Source organism: Rattus rattus, chromosome 2 (assembly GCF_011064425.1).
Source record: "Rattus rattus isolate New Zealand chromosome 2, Rrattus_CSIRO_v1, whole genome shotgun sequence".
Lineage (NCBI taxonomy): Eukaryota > Metazoa > Chordata > Mammalia > Rodentia > Muridae > Rattus > Rattus rattus.
Window position 1 is genome coordinate 115,580,964 of NC_046155.1, and position 23,613 is coordinate 115,604,576.

Sequence of the window (23,613 nt, forward strand, 5' to 3'; positions counted from 1 at the left end):
TGGATTGGCAGGATTAATATAGTAAAATGGCCATTTTACCAAAAAAAGCGATCTACAGATTCAATGCAATCCCCATCAAAATACCAATCCAATTCTTCAAAGAGTTAGACAGAACAATTTGCAAATTCATCTGAATAACAAAAACCCAGGATAGCTAAAACTATCCTCAACAATAAAAGGACTTCAGGGGAATCACTATCCCTGAACTCAAGCAGTATTACAGAGCAATAGTGATAAAAACTGCATGGTATTGGTACAGAGACAGACATATAGACCAATGGAACAGAATTGAAGACCCAGAAATGAATCTACACACCTAGGGCACTTGATTTTTTTTGACAAAGGAGCCAAAACCATCCAATGGAAAAAAGATAGCATTTTCAGCAAATGGTGCTGGTTCAACTGGAGGTCAACATGTAGAAGAATGCAGATCGATCCATGCTTATCACCCTGTACAAAGCTTAAGTCCAAGTGGATCAAGGACCTCCACATCAAACCAGATACACTCAAACTAATAGAAGAAAAAACTAGGAAGCATCTCGAACACAGGGGCACTATAGAGAATTTCCTGAACAAAACACCAATGGCTTGTGCTCTACGATCAAAAATCGACAAATGGGATCTCATACAACTGCATAGCTTCTGTAAGGCAAAGGACACTGTGGTTAGGACAAAATGGCAAACAACAGATTGGGAAAAGATCTTTACCAATCCTACAACAGATAGAGGCCTTATATCCAAAATATACAAAGAACTCAAGAAGTTAGACCGCAAGGAGACAAATAACCCTATTAAAAAATGGGGTTCAGAGCTAAACAAAGAATTCACAGCTGAGGAATGCCGAATGGCTGAGAAACACCCTAAAGAAATGTTCAACATCTTTAGTCATCAGGAAATGCAAATCAAAACAACCCTGAGATTTCACCTCACACCAGTGAGAATGGCTAAGATCAAAAACTCAGGTGACAGCAAATGCTGGCGAGGATGTGGAGAAAGAGGAACACTCCTCCATTGTTGGGATTGCAGACTGGTACAACCATTCTGGAAATCAGTCTGAGGTTCCTCAGAAAATTGGACATTGAACTGCCTGAGGATCCAGCTATACCTCTCTTGGGCATATACCCAAAAGATGCCCCAACATATAAAAAGACACGTGCTCCACTATGTTCATCGTAGCCTTATTTATAATAGCCAGAAGCTGGAAAGAACCCAGATGCCCTTCAACAGAGGAATGGACAAGATTCAGACATTGAGAATGCTAAAGTTCTATAGTGTCTGGATTACTTTCCTCACTGTCTATCACAGCACCAAAGAAAATTCCATGGTGGCCATGGAAGTCTCCTACATCTTGGCCTCCAGTAAAGTATACTAAGGTTCATCTTTTCTCCTAAGTACTACATCATTTTAAGTCAAGACAGGAATTCTTTGCTTGAATTCAGAAATAAAACACACACTAGAAGGAATAGAGTATATTCACATTAAACTTTTGTGTTTCCTAAACTACATGGAGTATCTAAAGCAAATCTGTATGAGTTTTCAATTTATATTACATAGCCACATAGAATTTACTTCAATGAACAAATATAACTTTTTTCTTTAATGGTAATATAAACACTACCACCTATATTTGTCAATTTTACATAAAATCTCATCCAGATCATTTTTCTTCTTCTCATTTTAATCTTCAGTCATTCATATATAACCTTTGTGATTAATTGTGAATACACTATATAATTTTATCTTGACTTCTCACCGTTTAAATCATTTTTACATTTTTGTAACAAATTACTTTCTATAGCTCAGTTTTTAACTTTTTACTGATTCTTTGTGAGTTTCACATCATGCACCCCAATCCCACTCATTTCCCCATCCCTTCATACCTGCCCTCTGCCCTTGCAACCTGCCCCCAAAATAAAAAAAAATAATAATACAAACAAAAAGCATAGAAAACATCTCATCATGGAAACAGTGTGCCCCACAGTATCCCCTCTGTCCATATATCTTCCCTTGCAATGTTCATCACAATGTTTATTACAATGAGTCATTGGTTTTACTTCAAGGTCAGTGCCACATCAATATTGGATCCTCACCAGGACTCCCCTGGCTTATCCTGTTGTTGTCATGTGTCATAGAGATTCTGTAGTTGTTGATCACTGGACAACTCCTTTTACATGCCCCAACAGTTCACAGATGATGTAGATTTGAGGGTGGGACAACTCAAAGCCCTGGATCTGGGCCTGGGTGAGCTAAGCTGATCTGCTCTCCCTTATCTGCACCACTAGGGTAAACTCTTACCACTACTCCAGCTAGGCCACCCACAGCTGTCATCAGCAAAAGACAGGGACAGCATTTCTTCTCTCTTGCTGTCAGAACCAGTTCACCCACACCCATACCTCCAGAGTCAGCTCCAGTGTGCTGCCCAGTAAAAGCATGAAGCCCAGTCTCCCAAATGCTGCAGCTGGCAAGGAGCTAGACCAGCTGCCCTGCTCTCACACCCTCCCCACCTCTGGGCTGGCTCACCCATGCCTTAGTTATTCAGTGCCAGCTCTACAGTGTTGCCCAGGAGAGGCACAGACTCAATTAATTCTCCAAAATGCTATAGATGGTGAGAGACAAGGATAGCTCTCCAGCTCACCTGACCCCATGGCCAGTTGTCTCAATTATTAGGTGGCAAAGGAGTGAAGGCATTAGCTCTGCACCTGCACAACCTTGCATCAGAGGAATGGTGGGACCAGTATTCACACACTCTCACCCTTGGGGGATAGCTCACCTGTGCCCCCACCACTAGGGTCACTTTTGCTGTGCTGTCCAGGCCAAGTCCAAAGCCTGCTCTCCCAAATGCTGCAGCCAGCAAGAGGCAGGACCAGCTCTTTCACTCTCATCACCCCCCAGGCCAGCTTTCCCAACTGGACTGCTGGAAATGGCAAGGGGTAGGAGGGTGGGCATCACCTCTGCACCCACACCACCCCACTGCAGACAAGGCAGGGTCAGCTCTCCCACAATCACATCCTTGATTCTAGAGTACCTGCACTTTTAACTCCAGCCAGCTCCACTATGCTACCCAGGAAAGTACAGGGATAGCTCCCCCATGTGCTGTTGCTGATGAGAGATAAGGCCAGCTCTCCAGAGCACTACAGCCAGTGAGGGGTGGGACAAGTTCTGTATAGCCCCAAACATCCAATCCACATGGTCTCTGGTAGCTGCCCAGACCAGGGATGTCCCCATGATCTCTAGTGACAATGTGAGTCACAGGCATCAACATCGACCATTGTCATTGCATAGCAAGCCTGGCCCTCAGTGGCAGCAGGGGTTGGACTTCACCATGTCCTCAGATGGTGGGTCTGGCTACTCATAATAGACTATTCCTCTATACCCTTGGCTTCTAGTTCCATATCTCTCTGCTTAATGCCCAAACTGTTCCTTCTCTTTCTCTCCCATATGTTCACTACACACTTGCACATTGTAGTGGTCCCCCACTGCTGGCTTGCCACTCAGCTGTCTGTGGTGTGTGTGTGTGTGTGTGAGAGAGAGAGAGAGAGAGAGAGAGAGAGAGAGAGAGAACCCATGTGGTCTGTGGGTCTTGGTCTCTCTCTCTCTCTCTCTCTCTCACACACACACACACACACACACACACACACACACACACACACACACCATCCCATGGCATGTAGCATGGCAATCCGGGGGTCTGTGGCTAACTTAAGGATATTCTTTTAAGTAGATGATTTCAAGTACCAGTTGTAATTAGTGGGACAGACTGCCACCTAGTGGCTCTACTTTGCCCAACTCCAAACTATGCATATAGGAGTCAGCAAGCTGATATTTACCCTGTACTTATACCTCAAATGTAATCAAAGAGCTGATGAATCAGTTTCTGGGTTGGTTGCAACTTCTGCAGAGTTTGAAGAGAAACCCCACATCTTGTTCTTCCACCATCAATCATGAGAATTCGAATTCCTCTGCCTTTCACTGGGTCCACATAACCAATAAAGGTAAAACTTTCCCTAACTGCAGCCTGAAGTATTTCATCCTTAATTTGTCTCAGTCATGATAAATATGAAATAATTATTTTTCCATGAAAGCCACTCTTGTGTGTGTGATTCTGGAAATTTTGAAGATGAAAAGAGTTCTTCAACCCTAGTAATACCGAGCTTTGGGTCTTTTGATGTTAAGACTGAACTAAGGTTCCAGTTCTGATATCAATACCCTTTCTTGCAATAAGTTGTACTGCTGAAGAGACACACACTTTTTCTCCTCTGTCTTTTTGTTTTGCTCACAGTTGGCTCAGATTTAGCAAGCTCTTCTTGTCTTTCTGGCTGACTCTTTGAGCCCACCAATGTAACCACCAACTAAGGCTTGTACACATTCAGTGGGACAATAAAGAAAGTTATCAATAATTTGTTTTGCAGACACTAGGAGAACCTTAGGTATCCAGCTAGAGTTGAGAGGTTTGTTCCAATATCTAGAGAAGATCCTGTATCTGGCCTGTCGGCATGTATGTCAGGGTCAGGGGAATTGGATTTTTCTTCTGTCTTAGTAAGGGTTTTATTGCTTTGAAGAGACTCCGTGACTAAGGCAATGCTTATATAAGCAAACATTTGATTGGGGCTCACTTACATTTTCAGTCTATTATCATCATGGTAGGAATCATGGGCATCGTGCAGGCAGACTTGGTGCTGGAGGAGCCAAGAGTTCTACATCTTGAACCGAAGGCAGCCACAAGGAGATTCTCATCCCCACTAGGCAGAGCTTGAGCATTAGGAGACCTCAAAGTCCCACCTCCATAATGACACACTTTCTCTAACAAGGTCACACCTCCTAATAGTGTCACTTTCTGTGGGGCAAACATATTCAAACCACCATACCTTCTTCAAGGTCTAATTTTTTCTGATAATGTTTATCTTCCTTTGAGTTATTTTTTCCTTGCACTTGGAGTATGAATTGAAATGATTCACTAAAAAATAGAATGACTCTCCAAACCTGGTGGTCACACTGTCTGTGTAACAGGAAAGGCTTTGATTACCTGTCTCTTCTTCTTTATCTGCAAAGCAACATTTCTGTTCCTTAAAAGAATTTGTTTCTGCTGATTCATCAGTATAATTTTTCAGAGATTCGATGACTTGTTTAACACTTTTTGTTTTTGCTTTAACTAGCCCCTGTCTGATATTTTCTTAATATTCAAGAACTTGGCTTAAATTGAGCTAACCATGAAACCATTTCATTTTGACTCCCCAAAATAGACTTTGAAACAGAATCCGAAGTACTTTTAACACATAATATATGAATGTTCACTTTTATAAGTACTTTGGGAGCAAAAGTGCTAAGTTTCAAAATTCCAATATGTAAGCCATGCTTGAAGAGTGCCACTGCTTACTGGAATGTTCTTTGGTTTTTTTTGTTTTTTTTTTTTTACTTGAATGAAAATCCTGTGCAAGTTGATAAGGGTGCCCATGTAGACTGGAAGAGAGTGTCAAATCCCCTGGAACATAACTTAAAATCTATTCTGAACTGTCCAATATCTCATATTACCCTCACAGTTCTAAAATCAACTGATCATAAGATGTAATAAATCCTCTTGAATTTAGGAGAGCAATGTGTGGGAGCTATTTGCTAATTAAAAAACTTGTAAATGCACAATACTAAGGTTTCTCTCCCATGGTCAGTGGATCACAACTTTCACAATTCTTAATCACATGTGTGTGCTTTATAGATTCCTAAAGAAAAGCTTATAATGAGCACTTACTATTGAATGCAATCATAAGACGGATTGTATGCTAAGTACTTTTGCTAGAAATTAAAATGGAAGTCCTGGTTATGGCAACATTGTCTTGGAAAACAATTGTCCACGATAAAACATATTGAGAGAATTCATGATCACTAAGCCAGCTCTGTGGAGGACCATCAAAATAATATATATCTTTCAATAATAATTTGAGATTTAGTTTTAGATAGCCGGCAGCCAAAGTTGGTGGTGTCTTCAGCAATAGAGTCTAAACAGTTAGCCATGGTCGGATGACCAAAAGCAACAGAAAAAGGGTGTTGTGTTGTATGCTTCTGGGGGAGGTTTCCTGTGCTAGGCACATAGAGTTTCAATAACATGTGTCTTCTGGGTACAGTATTGCCCTCCCACCCATTTCTTATCACACTACTTCTTAAATTTTATTTTTCCAAACTTTATGACTTATTTCTTTAGCAAATAACTAAAAACTTCACACACCTAAATTAACCAGACCTAAAGTCCTTATAACTTAATGAATTTATATACAGTTAGAATTGACATGCTAAATGGAAATTGTGAAGATTCACATTAAACTTTACACTTTCATGTGGAATATGTATTTTGCACTTATCCACCTCTGAAATCAAAAAATCCTTGATAAAATTAGAACTGGAAAAACAATTAGTTTTACATCTTTTTATATTATAGTTTAATTAGCTTACAAACCAATTCTAGTCTATAAATTACATATATAATATATGTTAAAACATAAATATATAATGCAAACTTACTTAAATATATAATATAAAATACTAATAGAAGTCTATAAACCTCCTATGTACCTCCCTTTAGTTAACCCACAACCTCCACCTACTTTCTTTTCCCCTCTTCCTCATCCCCATTGATAACTAGCTCAGAGCATCCACCCCCAATTCTGGTTCTTTCATGAATCTTGAGTTCTAATGTCCCCTCTAGTTATACTTTTTACTTGTGTTCCAAAATTTTAAGTTTCCATGTATCTTTTTCATAATCCTTCACTTTGGTTTAGCCATCCCCTCTCCCTCATTTCCCATCCCTTGCCCCTCCATGCCTAAACAGTCCCACCCCTAATTACCCCCTCTCTTCTTTCATTTCCCTACATTTTACTATATCCCCTCTCTTAATAGGTCCATGCTCAATGTCTTGTGCCTAATTTCCTGGCTTCTTCCTCTGTGTCACATTAAATACACAAAGGATTCAAAGCTTAGATCCACACATGAGAGAGAGAATATCCAGCATTTGTCTTTCTGAGCTTCGGTGCCTCTCTTAGTATAATTCTTGCAGTTCTGTCCATTTATCTCCAAGTTTCATGATTACATTTTTTTCAGCTGAGTAATAGTGCCTTGTGTGTACATACCTTTATTTTCCTTAAGAGTTCCATAGTTAATGAACATCTAATTTGATTTCATTTCCAAACTCTTGTGAATAAACATCAGTGAATACAGATGTGCAAATATACAGTCTTTTCAGTATACACTACTCATGATCAAGTAGGCTTCTTCCCAGGGATGCAGGGATGGTTCAATGTATGGAAATCCATTAACATACTTCACTATATAAACAAATCACAGGGAAAACCACATGATTATCTCATTAGATGCTGAGAAATCATTTGACAAAATTTAATACTCCTTTATGATAAAAGTCCAGGAAAGATCAGGAATTCAAGGTCTATACCTAAACATACTAAAAACAATATACAGCAAATCAGTAGCCAACATCACACTAAATGGAGAGAAACTTGAAGCGATCCCACTAAAATCAGGGAGTAGACAAGGCTGCCCACTCTCTCCCTACCTATTCTATATAGTACTCAAAGTCCTAGCCAAAGCAATTAGACAACAAAGAGAGGTCAGGGGGACACAAATTGGAAAGGAAGAAATCAAAATATCACTATTTGCAGATAATATGACAGTATAATTAAGTGACCCCAAAAATTCTACCAGAGAACTCCTAAACCTGATAAACAACTTCACCAACATGGCTGGATATAAAATTAATGCAAACAAATCAGTAGCAAAGGATAAAGAGGCTGAGAAAGAAGTTAGCGAAATGACACACTTCACAATAGTCACAAATAATATAAAATACCTTTACGTGACTCTAATGAAGCATGTGAAATATCTGCAAGACAAGAACTTCAAGTCTCTGAAGAAAGAAATCAAAGAAGATTTCAAATAGAAAGGTTTCCCATGCTCATGGATTGGCAGGATTAATATAGCAAATATGGCCATCTTGACAAAAGCAATCTACAGATTTAATGCAATCCCCATCAAAATTCTAACTCAACTCTTCATAGAGTTAGAAAGAACAATTTCCAAATTCATTTTGAGTAACAAAAAACCCAGGGTAGTGAAAACTATTCTCAACAATAAAAGAACATCTGGGGAAGTCACCATCCCTGACCTCAAGCAGTATTACAGAGCAATCATAATAAATACTGGGTGGTATTGGTACAGAGACAGGCAGATAGACCAATGGAATAGAATTGAAGACTCAGAAATAAACCCACATATCTATGGTCACTTGATCTTTGACAAAGGAGCTAAAACCATGCAATGGAAAAAAAAGACAGCATTTTCAACAAATGGTGCTGGTTCAACCAGAGATCAGCATATAGAAGATTGCAAATTGACCAATTCTTATCTCCTTGTACAAAGCTCAAGTCCAAGTGGATCAAAGGACCTCCACTATAAAACCAGATACACTCAAAGTAATAGAAGAAAAAGTGGGAAAGAGCCTCAGACATATGGGTACTGGGGAAAAATTCCTGAACAGAACACCAATGGCTTATGCTCTAAGATCAAGAATCTACAAATGGGAACTCAAAATTGCAAAGCTTCTGTAAGGCAAAGGACATTGACATTAGGACAAAACAGCAACCAACAGATTAGGAAAAGATCTTTGCCAGTCCTACGTCAGATAGAGGGATAATATCCAATATATACAATGAACTCATGAAGTTAAACTCTAAAGAATCAAATAACCCTATTAAAAATGGGTTATACAATTAAACAAAGAATTCTCAGCTGAGGACTATTGAATAGTTGAGAAATATCTAAAGAAATGTTCAACATCCTTAGTCATTAGGGAAATGCAAATCAAAACAACCCTGAGATTCCACCTCACACTAGTCAGAATGGCTAAGATCAAAAACTCAGGTGACAACAGATATCAGTGAGGATGTGGAGAATGAGGGACACTCCTCCATTGTTTGTGGCATTGCAAGCTAGTACAACCACTCTGGAAATCAGTCTGGCGATTTCTCAGAAAATTGGACATGGTACCACCTGAGGACCCAGCTAAACCACTCCTGAAAATACACCCAAAAGATGCTCCAACATATAACAAGGACACATGCTCCACTATGTTCATAGTCTTATTTATAATAGCCAGAAGTTGGGAAAAAACAGATGTCTTTCTACAGAGGAATGGATACAGAAAATGTGGTACATTTACACAATGGAGTACCACTCAACTATTAAAAACAGTGACTTCATGAAATTCTTAGGCAAATGCATGGAACTAGGAAATATCATGCTGAGTATGGTAAACCAATCACAAATTAACACCCATGGTATGCACTCACTGATAAATGAATATTAGCCCCAAAAGCTAGAATACCCAAGAAACAATTCACAGACCATATGAACCTCAAGAAGAAGGAAAACAAAATTGTGAGTGTTTCAGTCCTTCTTTGAAGGGGGAACAAAATAATCATGGGAGGAAATACAGAGACAAAGAGTGGAGCAGGAACTGAAGGAAACATCATCCAGAGACTGCCTCGCCTGGAGATGCATCCCATATGTGGCCACCAAACCCAGTCACTATTGCTGAAGCCAAGAAGTGCGTGATGTGGATGTCTCCTGAGAGGCTCTACCAGAACCTTGCTGATACAGATGGGGATGCTTGCAGCTAACCATTGGACTGAGCATGGGGACCCTAATGTAGGAGTTAGAGAAAGGATCGAAGGAGCTGAAGGGGTTTGCAACTCCATAGGAAGAAAGACAATATCAACCAATCAGACCCCCCAGAGCTCTCAGGGACTAAACCACAACCAAAGAGTACACATGGCGTGACCCACGCCTCCAACCACATATGTAGCAGAGAATGGCATTGTCTGGTATCAATAGGAGGAGAAGCCTTTGGTACTGTGAAGGCTCATTTCCCCAGTGCAGGAGAGTGCCAGGTTGTTGATATGGGAGTGAGTGGGTGGGTGGGAGTGGAAACATCTTCATAGAAGCGTGGGGAGGGAAAGTGTGTATTGGGAGAAGGAAGTGAGTGGATAACATTTAATGTAAATACATAAAATATCCAATAAAAATACATTTTAAATAAATAAATAAATAAAATGATACATTGAGGCCTTTGAGGCCATTTGGGGTTAGGAAGTATTGAGGTTTTGAGATGTAGGCATAAGGGTCTTTAATTGTAATTGAAAGGGGTTTGTGATGTGTAGCAAGGAAAGAGGACGTGGTATCCCAGGTAGCAGGATTGACTAAAGAAGGAAACAAGGGACAGGGGAGGTTTGGGGATTCAAGAGAAAGAGAGTACAAGTAGAGGTCAAAGAAAGGAGGATGAGGGACACAGAAGTGTCTTAGGAGCTGTGATGAGGGCAGAAGGCATAATTTATTCCAATTTCAGAGAGGATATCTCTTTCTAGTAAAGAATAGGGCATGAAAATATAAAGAGGAAGGAGTGGGGAAAGGAAAAGCCTTTAAAATAGCAAGTTAAGGGAGGATTTTGAGCACTCTGGAAAAATGTCTATATACTCCAGCTATGGGAGAGGGAAAAGGGGTGAATGGAACCCCAGAATTCCATCAGGGCTGAGAAAGTGGCCCCAGTATATGGGAGGAATGTGATGAAGCAACCTGACAGAAGAAGTGAGACCCTAGGCTCCTGGAAATTAATGGATGAGCCCAGGCCCTGCAATCCTCTGTTGCTAGACCCAGGAGGTCCAAGGAGAATTCAGGAAGACTGGATGGACCCCAAAGAAGTTGTGACCTAGGGCAGTCCGATGCTCAGTGACCCCGTTGTTGACACTTGGAACAAGAACAGGTAGGCCTCCGAGGAGTTGGACAAGTGCAGGCACAGTGACCTTCCTTGCCACACTTGAAGCAGGGACCTAGTGGCTCCTTCTGGGAGTTCATTAGAGATCCTGATCCAAGAGTTTGTGCTTATATTTCTGGTTGCATTCACCACAATTATGGAAGACCTTAAAAGTGAAGACGAGAACCTTGGCTTGGGGTATAAGAAGGCCTTGGTCCGGTCATTTGAATTTGGCCTTTATGTCTGAGTAGAACTGGGCAAAACAGTAGGTCATAAAAAGTTGTTGGTCAACTAGGGTCCTCAGGTCTATGTCTGAAAGTTGAAGCAGGGACTGTGTGGTGTATAAGTGGAAGTGAGAGGGAATTTTAGGCTTGCCTTAATTATCTCTTGGACTTTTTGAAAGTTAAGGGTTAAGGGTTGCTCCCCTAAGGCCAGAGAGGAGACAAGTAATAAACCAGTCTCTGGCCTGATAATCATCACAGTCATTGTAATCTCAATGAGGATCTATGCTAGGGGCTGCTGCAGCTCTGGCATGATGGGTCCTGTGTGTTTGGTATATTTGATCTGCATGGTCTCAGGCCTTTTTCTATACATGTCTGCATTCCCCAGGAAGGAGGTTATTGGAAAGAAGCGTATAGAGGTCATGAAAGGTAACGTCATAAGACTGGGTTAGGTATCAGAATTGTTTGATAAAGGTGTTAGTGTCTGAGGTAAAGGAAATCAGACTCTTTTTTTCAACCTATTAACAGGATTTTGAAACATTTAATAGCACACACCAGATTTTGAAGGGAAATCCACTAACAATGCCAAACTCAACAGAATGTGCCTACTGACCATCCAAGGAAGCCTGCCAAAACCAATAAAGTTTGTGGCAGGGTGCAGTCTTTCCAATCCTACAAGAAATAGCAGGAACAAAAGAAAAGAGCAGAAATGCTCAAAGATCTATCAAAATCCAATAACCTAGGGAATGTTTGGTACAACAAGTGATGGGGATGTTACCCACCACCCACTGTTGGATAAGGAAATGGGGCAACAGAAGAACCAGAAAACGCAGAAGGGGGTAGAGCTACTGGCCAATCTTAGTCACATCACCAAAATAAAAGGACCTCCGAATCTGCACAAAACACAACCATACAACAAACCCTCACTCCAAAGGAGATTTATTTACCCTGGAAGGTAAGTGGGCTGCTTCTGCACCCCACAAAAATAGCAGCAGGTGGCGCTGTAGGAGTGGTTTTTAAAGAAGAAAAGGGAGATGTTCATGCTAAGTTGAGCTGGTTAGTTCTGATTGGACATGTTGGTCAGTGTAGCGAAATAAGAAATGTTGATAGCTGAACCTTGGTGGTCAGGCTCAGGAAAGAGGAAGTGGCCAAATAAGGAAGTCTAGTGATTTAACTAAGGTGAGACTGGAGTGGGCGAGAGCAAGACCTGCTGGCACCATGTTTGGGCCCTTAGAGTCTTTCAGGTATAATGATTAAGCAACTTAATAATAAGTTCTAAAATTTTAAGACATTTTAACTTCAGATTGTACATTTGTTGCTCTAAAATATATGACTTTGAAGGCAAATTTGAGGCAGAATATACCTACCAGTGGTACTGTTAGTATGTTTTAGTTCAGCTCTTTGCTTATCCAAAACAAAGAAAGAATGTCACGTGTAAAGATTCAGAAGAAAATAAAGCAGTGAGGTAGGAATCCTATTCCAGGAAAATAGAACTCAAGCTATGGAATAAAGAGTAGAACAATGAGAAAATGAGAAGCAAGACCAAGGTCAGGGGCAATCTGCTTTGGGAGTCTTTACTTAAAACTCAGGGCAGCAGAGATTAACTAAAAATATAAACAGTGGAAGGCGTTATCAATATCATTTATTGTTGTTATTATTATTAATATTAATCTTTAATTTTTACAGTGCAGTCGTTATCTGCCTTCCAGTCCACCTTCTGACTGTTCCTCCTCCCATTCTTCCTCCTCCGTTTTCAAGAGGACGTCCCTACCCCTTTACCCCCACCCTATCATACCTCCCCACTCCCTAGGGCCTCGAGTCTCTTGAGGGCAGTGTGCATCTTCTTTCACTGAGGTCACACCAGGCAGCAGTTATCTGCTGTACATGTGTGGGGCGTCTTACCAGCTAGTGTATGCTGCCTGGCTGGAGGTTTAGCGTCTAAGAGATTACAAGAGTCCAGGTTAGTTGAGACTGCTGGTCTTCTGATGGGATCACCCTCCTCAGTTTTCCCAGCCTTTCCCTAATTCAACATCAGTCTCTGGCCTCAGTCCATTGATTGCGTGGAAGTCTCTGCATCTGACTCTTTTAGCTGTTTGTTGGGCCTCTCAGAGGACAGCCCTGCTAGGTTCCTGTCTATAAGCATTGTATCAGTAATAGCGTCCGGCCTTGGAGCCTTACCTGGAGCTTGATCCCAATTTGGGCCAGTCACTGAACCCCCTTTCCCTCAGTCTCTTCTCCATATTTGTCCCTGAAATTCCTTTAGACAGGGACAATTATGAGTCAGAGTTATGACTGTGGAATGGCAACCTCACCCCTCCACTTGATACCCTGTCTTCTACTGGAGGTGAACTCTATGAGATCCCTCGCCCCCACTATTGAGCATTTCATCTAATTTGAATCCTGAGCAGCTGTCACACACCAGGTCTCTGATACATTCTAGAGAGTCCCCCACTTCCTACCTCCCTAGGTTGCCTGTTTCCAGTCTTTCTGCTGGCCCTCAGGGTTTCATTCCCACCCCCAATACCTGATCATGTTCCTCCTTTGGCCTGCCTGTCCCCTCTCCCAACCAGGTCCCTCCCTCCCTCTGTCTCCCTCTGATTGCTTTCTTCTCCCTCCCAAGTAAGATTCACATATCCTCACTTGGGCCATTTGGCTTGTTAATCTTCTGTGGATTGTATCCTGCATATTCTGTACATTTTTGGCCAATATCCACTTACTAATGAATACACAATCTGCATGTCCTTTTGGATCTGAGTTACCTTACTCAGGATATTTTCTAGTTCCATTTGCCTGCAAAACTCATGATGTCATCATTCTTAATAGCTGAGTAGTATTCCATTGTATAAATGAACCACATTTTTTGTATCTATTCTTCGTTTGTGGGAAACCTGGGTTGTTTCCAGCTTCTGGCTATTACAAATGAGGCCACTACAAATATAGGGGATCATGTGTCCCTGTGGAATGGTGAGGCATTTTTTGGGTATATGCCCAAGAGTAGTATAGCTAGGTCTTCAGGTAGATTTACTTTCAATTTTCTGAGAAACCTTCAGATTGATTTCCAGAGTGGTTTTACCAGTTTGCAATTCTACCAGCAATGGAGGAGTGTTCCTTTTTCTCCACACCCTTGCCAACATGTGCTGTCACCTGAGATTTTGATCTTAGCCATTCTGATTGGTGTAAGGTAGAACCTCAGGGTTGTTGTGGAAAACAATAAAAAGAGGCACTATCTGTTCCCACTCGTACCCCTGTGGTCAGGCTCTCCCTAGTTTCAGCTCCAGTGGGCCATTGGAACTATCGCTAATTTATCTCAGCAGCTCCACGCTACCCCCAAGTACTTTCTGACCCACTGTCCAAGAGCAGCACCCTGTCGGATCTTCCCACTCTCACTCACAGCTCTTTTAGCTGGTTTCCACCATGCCAGGCATACACATCCCAATTCCATGGTGGGTCCAGTGTGTTCTGCCACCATACACTCTCTTTACCTCAATTAAGTTGTCACATAAAAGAACACATCACACAATATCCTCTGACCCAATTGATAAGCTATAATTTGCCCATCTAGACAACACAATATCCTGTACACAGCCACACCTTAAAAATAGTCCTAACAAATTGTAATGTGTGTAGGGAAGAATCTTAACATCTGCCGCCATGTTCTCTTAGCTGCCTTTTCTTCTCGCTCCAGCCTCCTCTACCACTCTAAAACTTTTCTCATGCCCATCCTTCCTTCTTATCCAATGACAGGCCTCATTCTATCACGTACTTGCCTTCATCTGCATAATGACATCAACCTACACAGGGTTTTTTGATTGGCATTTCCCTGATCACTAAGGATTTGAACATTTCTTTAACTGCTTCTCAGCCAATCAAGATTCCTCTGTTGTGAATTCTCTGTTTAGCTCTATACCCAATTTTTTGGGTTGTTTGGGTTTTGGGGAGTTTTCTTCTTGACTTCTTATATATTTTGAATACTAGTCCTTTATCAGATGTGGGGTTAATGAAAATGTTTTTTCCCAATCTGTAGGTTGTCAATTTGTACTGTTGACTATGCCTTTGCCTTACAAAAGCTTTTCAGTTCCATGACTTCCAATTCCTAAATTCTTGACCTTAGCTCCTGAGCCATTGAGAATTCTGTTTAGAACCCCCTCAACTACTACCACCCCCACATGGCAATGAGCTTGAGGCTCTTTCTCACTTTGTCTTCTATTAGACTCAGTGTATTTGGATTCATATTGAGGTCCTTGATCTGCCTGAACTTGAGCGTTGTGTAAGGTGACAAATATGGATGTATTTTCATTTTTCTACATACCAACTACCAGTTAGACCACCACTATTTGAGCATTGGTTAGGAGGTTTTTAATGACTTCTATTTCCTTAGGGTATATGGGCTAGTTTAGATAGTTTGATCTGCTCTTGATTTGACTTTGGTACAAGGTATCTGTCTAGAAAATCATCCACTTCATTTGGATTTTCCAGTTTTGTTGAGTATAGGCTTTTGTAGTGGGATCTGATGATTTTTTTAATTTCCTCAGATGTTATATCTCCCTTTTCATTTCTGATTTGGTTAATTTGGATGCTGCCTCTAGGCCCTTTAATTAGTTTGGCTAGGGATTTATCTATCTTGTTGATCTTCTCAAAGAACCAGTGTTTGCTTTGTTGATTCTTTGTATTGTTTTATTTGTTTCTATTTAGTTGATTTAGGCCATGGGTTTGACTATTCCCTGCTGTCTACTCCTCTTGGGTGTGTTTGCTTCTTTTTGTTCTAGAGCTCTCATGCGTGTCTTTGTTTAGTTTCTATTTCAATTACGTGTCCATTAAGTGAGAATGGGGTGTTGAAGTCTCCCACTATTATTGTGTGGGGTTCAATGTGTATTTTGAGCTTTAGTTAAGCTTCTTTTATGAATGTGAGTGCTGTTGCATTTGGGGCATAGATGTTCAGAATTGAGACTTTCTCTTGGTAGATTTTTCCTTTGATGAATATGAGGTGTTCTTCCCCATCTCACTTGATAACTTTTGGTTGAAAGTCTACTTTATTGGATATTAGGATGGCAACTCTGCCTTGTTTCTGGGGACCATTTGCTTGGAAAACTTTTCCCTAGCCTTTTACTCTAAGGTAGTGTCTGTCTTTGTTATTGATGTATGTTTCTTGTGCAGCAAAATGCTGGATCCTGTTTGCATATCAAATTTGTTATCTTTTTATTGGGGAATTGAGCCCATTGATTTGAGATATTAAAGACATTGTTTTTAGTTCCTGTTATGTTTGTTGTTGTAGGTGGCATTATGTGCATGTGACTCCTTTCTGCTTTGCTATGAGATGATTGTTTTTTCTTTGGTATCAATACCCTCCTTGTGATGGAGTTTTCCTTCTAGAATCTTCTGTAGGGCTGGATTGGTATAGTTTAAATTTGGTTTTTGTCCTCTATATTTTGATTTCTCCATCAATGTTGGTTGAGGGGTTTGGTGGGTACAGTAACCTGTATAGGCATTTGAGTTCTATTAGGTTCTGTGTGAACTCTGTCCAGGCTCTTCCAGCTTCTCTGGTTCTCTGATGAGAAGTCTGGTGTAATCTTATAGGTCTGCCTTTATATTTTACTTGACCTTTTTCCCTTACAGTGTTTAATATTCTTTCTTTGGTCTGTGCATTTGTTTTATTATGTGATGAGAAGATTTTTTTTTTCTCATCCAATATATTTGGTGTTCTATAGGCTTCTTGTACATTTACGGCCATGTCTTTCTTTAGGTGGGGGGAGTTTTCTTCTATGATTTTGTGGAAAACGTTTTCAGGTCCTTTAAGCTGGGAATCTTCTCTCTCTTCTATTCCTTTTATTGTTATATTTGGTCTTTTCATTGTATCCTGGATTTCCTGGATGTTTTAGGTTGGGGGGTTATGTTTTAAATTTTCTTTAACAGTTGTGTTAATATCTTCTAAGGTATATTCTACCCCCTGAGATTCTCTCTTCTATCTCTTGTAATATGTTGGTGATGCTTACATCTGTAATTCCTTACCTCTTTCCTAGGTCTTCCATTTCAATGGTTGCCTCCATTTGTGTCTTCTTCATTGTTTCTACTTCCTCTTTTAGATCTTGGACCACTTTGTTCAATCCCTTCACCTGTCTTAGTGTGTTTTTCTGTATTTCTTTAAGGGATTTATTTGTTTCCTCTTTAAGGGCTTCTACTTGTTTGCCTGTGTCCTGTATTTCTTTCAGTGATACACACACACACACACACACACACACACACACACACACACTCATTAAAGGACCCTATTATCTTCATGAGATAGGATTTTAGGTCAGCTTCCTGATTTTCAGGTGTGTTGGAGTATCCATGACTTGCTATGATGAGAGAACTGGGTTCTGATGATACCAAAGTCTACTGGTTTCTATTGCTTATGGTTTTGTGCTTGCCTCTTGCCATTTGGTTATCTCTGGTGTTAGCTGGTCTGAGTATCTCTGTCTGGAGCCTGCCTCCTATGTCCTTGGGTTGCTGCAGTTCTCTTGGGAAGTCTTCAGACTGTTGGGTCAGAGGAACAGAAAAGCTGATAATCTGCCCCAACAGAAGGTACAAGTTGAAAGGGAAGTATAATTTGAGGATGGGGTGGGGTGATGGGTCCTTAATTTGCTGGGCTCATTGGGGTTCCCAGCTACTGTAATTATTGTTTGTGAGGGTCTCTTACATGTTGGTAAGGTCTCTTACCAACAGAACTCCTGGGAGACTGTCAGACTCTGGGAACTTTAGAGAAACATACAAACCGGTCCAATACAAGTTTTTTGAATTCTTGTTTTATTTACAAGGTGGTACATGCCTGTATTTCCAGTACTTTGGAGGCTAAATCAAGAGGCTCACAAGCACAAGCACAAGTTACTCTGAACTACATTAAAGAAGGCCCGTCTGGGCCTTTTCTCAGAAAACGAAACAAAAACAATAGAATTCTTGAACTGAGAATGTAGCACAGTAGGCAAAAGTACTTTCAGTAGAAGTTGGGTCTGGTTCTTTCTCCAAGCCCCATGCTCCCAGAAATAAGATTCAGACTCAAATACCTTGGCCATATTTCTATCCTCTTCTCTGAGTTTTTGTACAGGGTCCAGATGAGAGAATTACAGCCTTTCCTTGTTCGGCTATGTTCAATAAGTTCTTGGGCCTAGTTTTCCTGATAAGGTTTTAATGTGTCCATGTGCATCTATAGTTCAATTTACCCTAAATGAATTTATAAGGTAGCTCCATATCTACTCCCAGGACAAGTCATCTGTTAGTGTGTGCTAAACGTGTGGTGTCAGACAGATGTTGTTTCATGTCTACTCAGGTGCACAGTCATCCTCCATCCTCAAAAACTTCTTGTAGAATGGGCTTTCTCTGGGCAAAGCCCCACTATTTTATGCATTGTGCATAAGGGTACTGCCTGATCTCAACAGCAGAGATATATCCCAGCTCTTTGTTTAGTTTCTGAAAGAGTATCCCAATGTTTAGCTAGGGCTTGTGCTTGATGTCCTTCTATCTCAGCCTCTAACTCTGGGATTATACGCTGCCATACCTTGCTTTTATATATTTATTGTTTATAGCCCCATTGACCTGTTATCTTACAACCTTGTGTGGGTACCAAGTACCAGCAAGCAGAGAAGTACCATTTGTCCCAGGGGGCTTCAACTTGACTTGGTCCCTACTGTTGACACAGCCTACTCAACTATCATCTGTCCATCTTCCTGTTCTCCCATCTACACCTGCCATCCATTCATCTGCCCATTCCTTCATCTGGATCTACTCTAAGCCTTTCACCTCTGCAACTAGACACAACTCTAAGCATCATTCTCAAATCCATGACCCACAGTGGCCTGACTCACAACAGTAGCTTCCTCTCAGTAACACAGTACAGATCCCTCATTGTCTTCCCACCTTTGGTTTCTCAAACTTCTTTGAAACCCCTTGCCTATTTAACCCTTTGTAATTATTCTGTGACCAACATATAGAGAAAGAAATTTAGTGTGCGTGCATTGTGTATTATGTAAACTGACATTTAATATTATTAAGAGTGGAATAGAACTTCACTTCAGTCAGGATTACCAAGGAAAGCAGAAATATCTTCCAAGTAGCTGCCATTAAAACCTCTATACTTTGTGAACTTATTGTAATAATAATATTAATAATAAACTCTGACAGTGTAGAAAAACATACACATGTCCATTCATGTTTCTGACATAGTAAACCCAAAGGGCTGCTATCCCAGCATGCCTGAGACCCTGGTTTCCCATCCCTAGCAAAACAAAAACAAAAACAAACAAAAGCAAAACAGAAAAAGCAATCTACTCCTTTCAGAGACTATAAGGGTGATAACCCTGAACCAGTACTGGAAACTAAGCCAGTACAGGGGTGGGGAAAATGTACATCCTATATCTCTTTCCACAATTCTTTAACTCTCGCCATAGGTTTGCAAGGGTAATTTTATCTATTGTTTTGATAAGGAAGCAGAGAAGCCAGATAAAATTCAGATATGCTTTCCCGGGCTCTATCACTCTGCTTTCCTTCTCCTGCTCAAATTCCTCGTGTAAATCACCTGATCATCTTCCTATAGAAAGTGTCCCAGTCCTCCTATCTAGGTTTCCACATATTCTGGGTACAAGGCTGTTGTTTTTGCATGCTTCCTCTTCCTCGTTTTCTCTTGCTTTAGATGGGGAAAATCATCTTTTTTCATCCCTCAGGTACTACTAGATGTTAAGTAATAAGTAACTAAATTTACCGTGCTCTATCTAAAGCACTCAAAAAGTCTTCCTCTTAATGGGATAAACAATTCATTGTGGATAACTAAATCCAAAGGAGTTGATTAAAAGTGTGTGCGCCCCCAAGTGGCCAGAGCGACCTTCGGATCAAAAGTTCCAAAAATGGATGAGCTTTCCGGACTTGAGTCTCTTTGTGGACCTGAGCACCACCGGAGGACGCACCACCCACTGGATGACGCGCACGCGCCCGAGTAGCCGGGTGCGCGCTGACGCTGCGCCTGCGCAGATAGAAAACCGTGCATATTGGACTTTCAAAGCCGTAGTTTCTGTGATGCAAGGCACACGGGGCTCATACAGTCGCCTCAGAATTTAGGACCTCCAGCCCTGGGAGGCTGCAGATGCTGCATCATCTACCCTCCTCTCAGGCGAGTCCATCAACTCCCGGAGAACGGAGCTCGCAGGGACCAACGCTGCCCAGTCTAGCTTGCGGCACACGCTGCCTACAGCAGGGGGCGCTGAGTTGTCTAGTGCTGACCACTGGTAGCTGTACTGCAGCCAAGGTACTGCGACCCTGTTGCTGGCCCCTTGAGGACTGCAAGAGTGAGATAGCAAGATAGGAAAAGACCTGCCGCCACTAGGTACTAATTCCTACAGGTTAAAGAGTAAATGACTCCCTCCAACTGCAAAGCACCTTCCTCCATTTGAGTGGGTACCTTGGCTGGTGGACTACATGGGCCACATACAGAATAATGGGCCCTTGCTTGAGGAGGTTGTTTGTTCTCTTACCTCTGGAGAACTTAGAATTCAAAGTGAGTCATCCTGATCTTTATTGTCTCAGAGTTCGGCAGTCATGTCATTGCAGAATAGCTAGAACATGGTCCTCCTGTAAGGGGTCTTCACAGAAAGCTAATTGGGAAGTGGAGAGCCTGGGGTACTTCTGTGTTGGAAGAGCATGGTAACAACGCTGTAGCACATGCAGAGAAGAGCACTACATTTACTCCTTATATGAATGACCAGGAACTTCACAATGGATTGAGAGTTTATTTTCAGTCTATAAAAGTCTTAATCTTTTAAATAAGAAGCTGGATTCTAAAATTTTACAAGGCAATGTGAAAGTTTGGTAGACCCATCTTAACAGTGAGTTCATATGGGAATTCAAGCATTTGGAAATAGAAAAGGCACTAAAAATAAAGATCGTAGGTGATTATGGCTTCCAAATATTAAATCATACTGTAAAGCCTGGCTTACAAGGCAGTACTGATGCTTTACTACACAAAGGACTAGAAAAGAAAGCACAAAATATATCTAAAGCCAGCTCAAATCACAGGGGCATGCTTTTTTAATAAAGTGTTGAAAAAACATTCATAAGGAAAAAAAAACCAAATGGATTAGAAATCTACCATAAAAGCCAACTCTACAAGTTTCAAAGAAAATAATACAACCTTCTTCTAAGAAAATGTTTTCTCAGAAGCATAGGCAGTGTGATGAAAGGTCAATAGATTTGCTAACAAAATACTTTAAACTGTCATGGCACACAAGAACAAAAAGACATCTAATAAGCTGGGGAAAGTATCTAAACAACTTGCTTCTATAACAGAATACCTGTCTATAATAAATGGAAATTTATAATGGGTAATTTACAATAAACAAAAGTGTATTGGCCCACAGTTCTGGAAACTGGGAGCTAACGGTTCTTCCTTGGCATTTCTGGATAACCAACTTAATGGCAAGACTATTCAAGATAATTCTTTATATATACATATATAGTAGGTATATAGATAGATGATAGATAGATAGATAGATAGATAGATAGATAGATAGATAGATGAAATGATAGATGAAATGATGAAATGGGTGGCATATATGTGTACCACTGGCATACACTGGGGCTGGAAGAAAACATCGAATCCTCAGGAACTGGAGTCACAGAGGGATGTGAACTGTCATATGGATATTGGAAATTGAGTTCTCTTATTCAGGAAGAGCAACCAGTGATATTAACCACTGATCCATTTCTCCAGCCCTCAAGATAATTCTGTAAGGACTAATCTTCAACAAGTGATGTCAAGACAAGTGAGTGTTCACAGGCCAAAGGGGAAAGTTGGACCTCTCTGTAACACTGTATTCACATTTTAGATCAAAATAGATGACAGGTCTAAAATACAGGAAGCAAAATAATAAAACCTTTAGAAGGAAAAGTCATAAATTTGTAAAGTTGATTCAGGCAAGATGCAAAAAAAAATGGATAGTTTGGACTTAGTTTAAAGCATTTCATTGATTGCTGAAAGACAATTGAGAGAACAAAAGGACAACTTAAAGAATGGAAAAAATAGTTGCAAATTATATCAGATGAGGAACCTATACCCAGATTATGTAAAGAATAACTAAGCAATAAATAATCAAGTTTTCCAAATGGGCAAAGGGTTTGAATAGACATTTCTATACACACACACACACACACACACACACACACACACAATTGCATAAGTACCCAAAAGTCACAAGAAAGGATCCTCAGAGTCATAAATCATTAGACAAATGCAGGCAAGCCAACACCACAAAGATATACTGCTTCATACCCAGTAGGATGGCTATAATAACTTTTTTTTAAAAAAGGATAAATCACCTGACCCTGACCCTCATTGGCCCATAGCACAGTGGCTGTCCAGGCAATGGAGAGGGCTGGCTGGCTCCCTTGACGGCCACTGTAGTGTTCTCCTCAGCTGATGGCTTCTAGAGAAAGACTCATTCTCCCTCGAGGGCCGATCACTAGGAATGTGACCGTGCTCCAGTGAGTATATGAACAACACAAAGGGGGAAGAGTCAGGGTGGGGAGGGAGACAGACATGGGAGAACTGGAAGGTGAGCATAATCCAGATGCATGATGTGAAATTCCCAAATAATGAACTTTATTAAAAATGAGAAATCACAAGAATGTTAAGAAACTAAAACACTCATACCTATTGGAGTGTAAAATGATTCACTTTGTAAAATACTTCAACAGTTGTTCAAACTGTAAATGCAAAGTGGCTATGTGACTTATTAAATTACATACACTATTAGGTATATAACAAAACTGAACATGTTCACAAACACACTTGTATGTGAGTGTTGAGAGCAACAGCATCTACAATCTAGTTACAGAAAAATGTCCAAACAAAAGGGGGTATATCTATACACTGGATTTTTTTTTTTTTTTTTTACTGCTCCAGTCGATGGAAGGGGACTTTTATTTGGTCCAGGGATCACAGGCCAGGTATGGCCCCAGCTTTATTTGACTTTCTTCTTGGGGCACAGGTTGGTGTGGCCTCATTTCTTGTGGCAGTTGACTGCACAGGGGTGCAAGCATGCATAGCACTTACGGTAAATCATCTTGTCACAGTTGTACTTCTGGGCAAGCTGACGAAGGGACTGTTCGATGATGCCATCAGGCAGATGCAGACCTAGGTGCAAGGTGTACTCTTTCTGGATGTTGTAATTGAACAGGGTGCAGCCATCCTGACAGCTGGGTTTCATGGAGGCATTTCAATCATCAGTGGAAATCCATTCCTTAACAAATCTGACTAAAGCATTAATAATGCATGCCTCAAAAGTCAAAGCCAAAAGAAGAAGAGTTCCTGTCGAGGCTGAAATCAGGGTCGTTAACAAAGGATACCAGTTGAAGATGAACTCATACTAACCCTGAGATTGTTCTTTTTCTAGTTTTCTAACCTGTAATCTCTTTCTAAGACCATAGATTCTTTGACCACCCCTGAGTAGTCAACATAGAAACAACATTCTTCATTTAAACTTAGGCAGAGTCCCCCTTGAAGGAAGAACAGTAAATCTAGGCCATTTCTGTTTTGTACAACTACTTCTGGCAGTGAGGAAAGGT

At 40.8% G+C, this 23,613-nt stretch overlaps 1 pseudogene; it reads right to left on the minus strand.

The window, feature by feature from the left end:
- Window positions 1–3,823: 3,823 nt before the first annotated feature.
- LOC116893228 lies at window positions 3,824–23,255 on the minus strand (annotated as a pseudogene).
- Window positions 23,256–23,613: the final 358 nt, after the last annotated feature.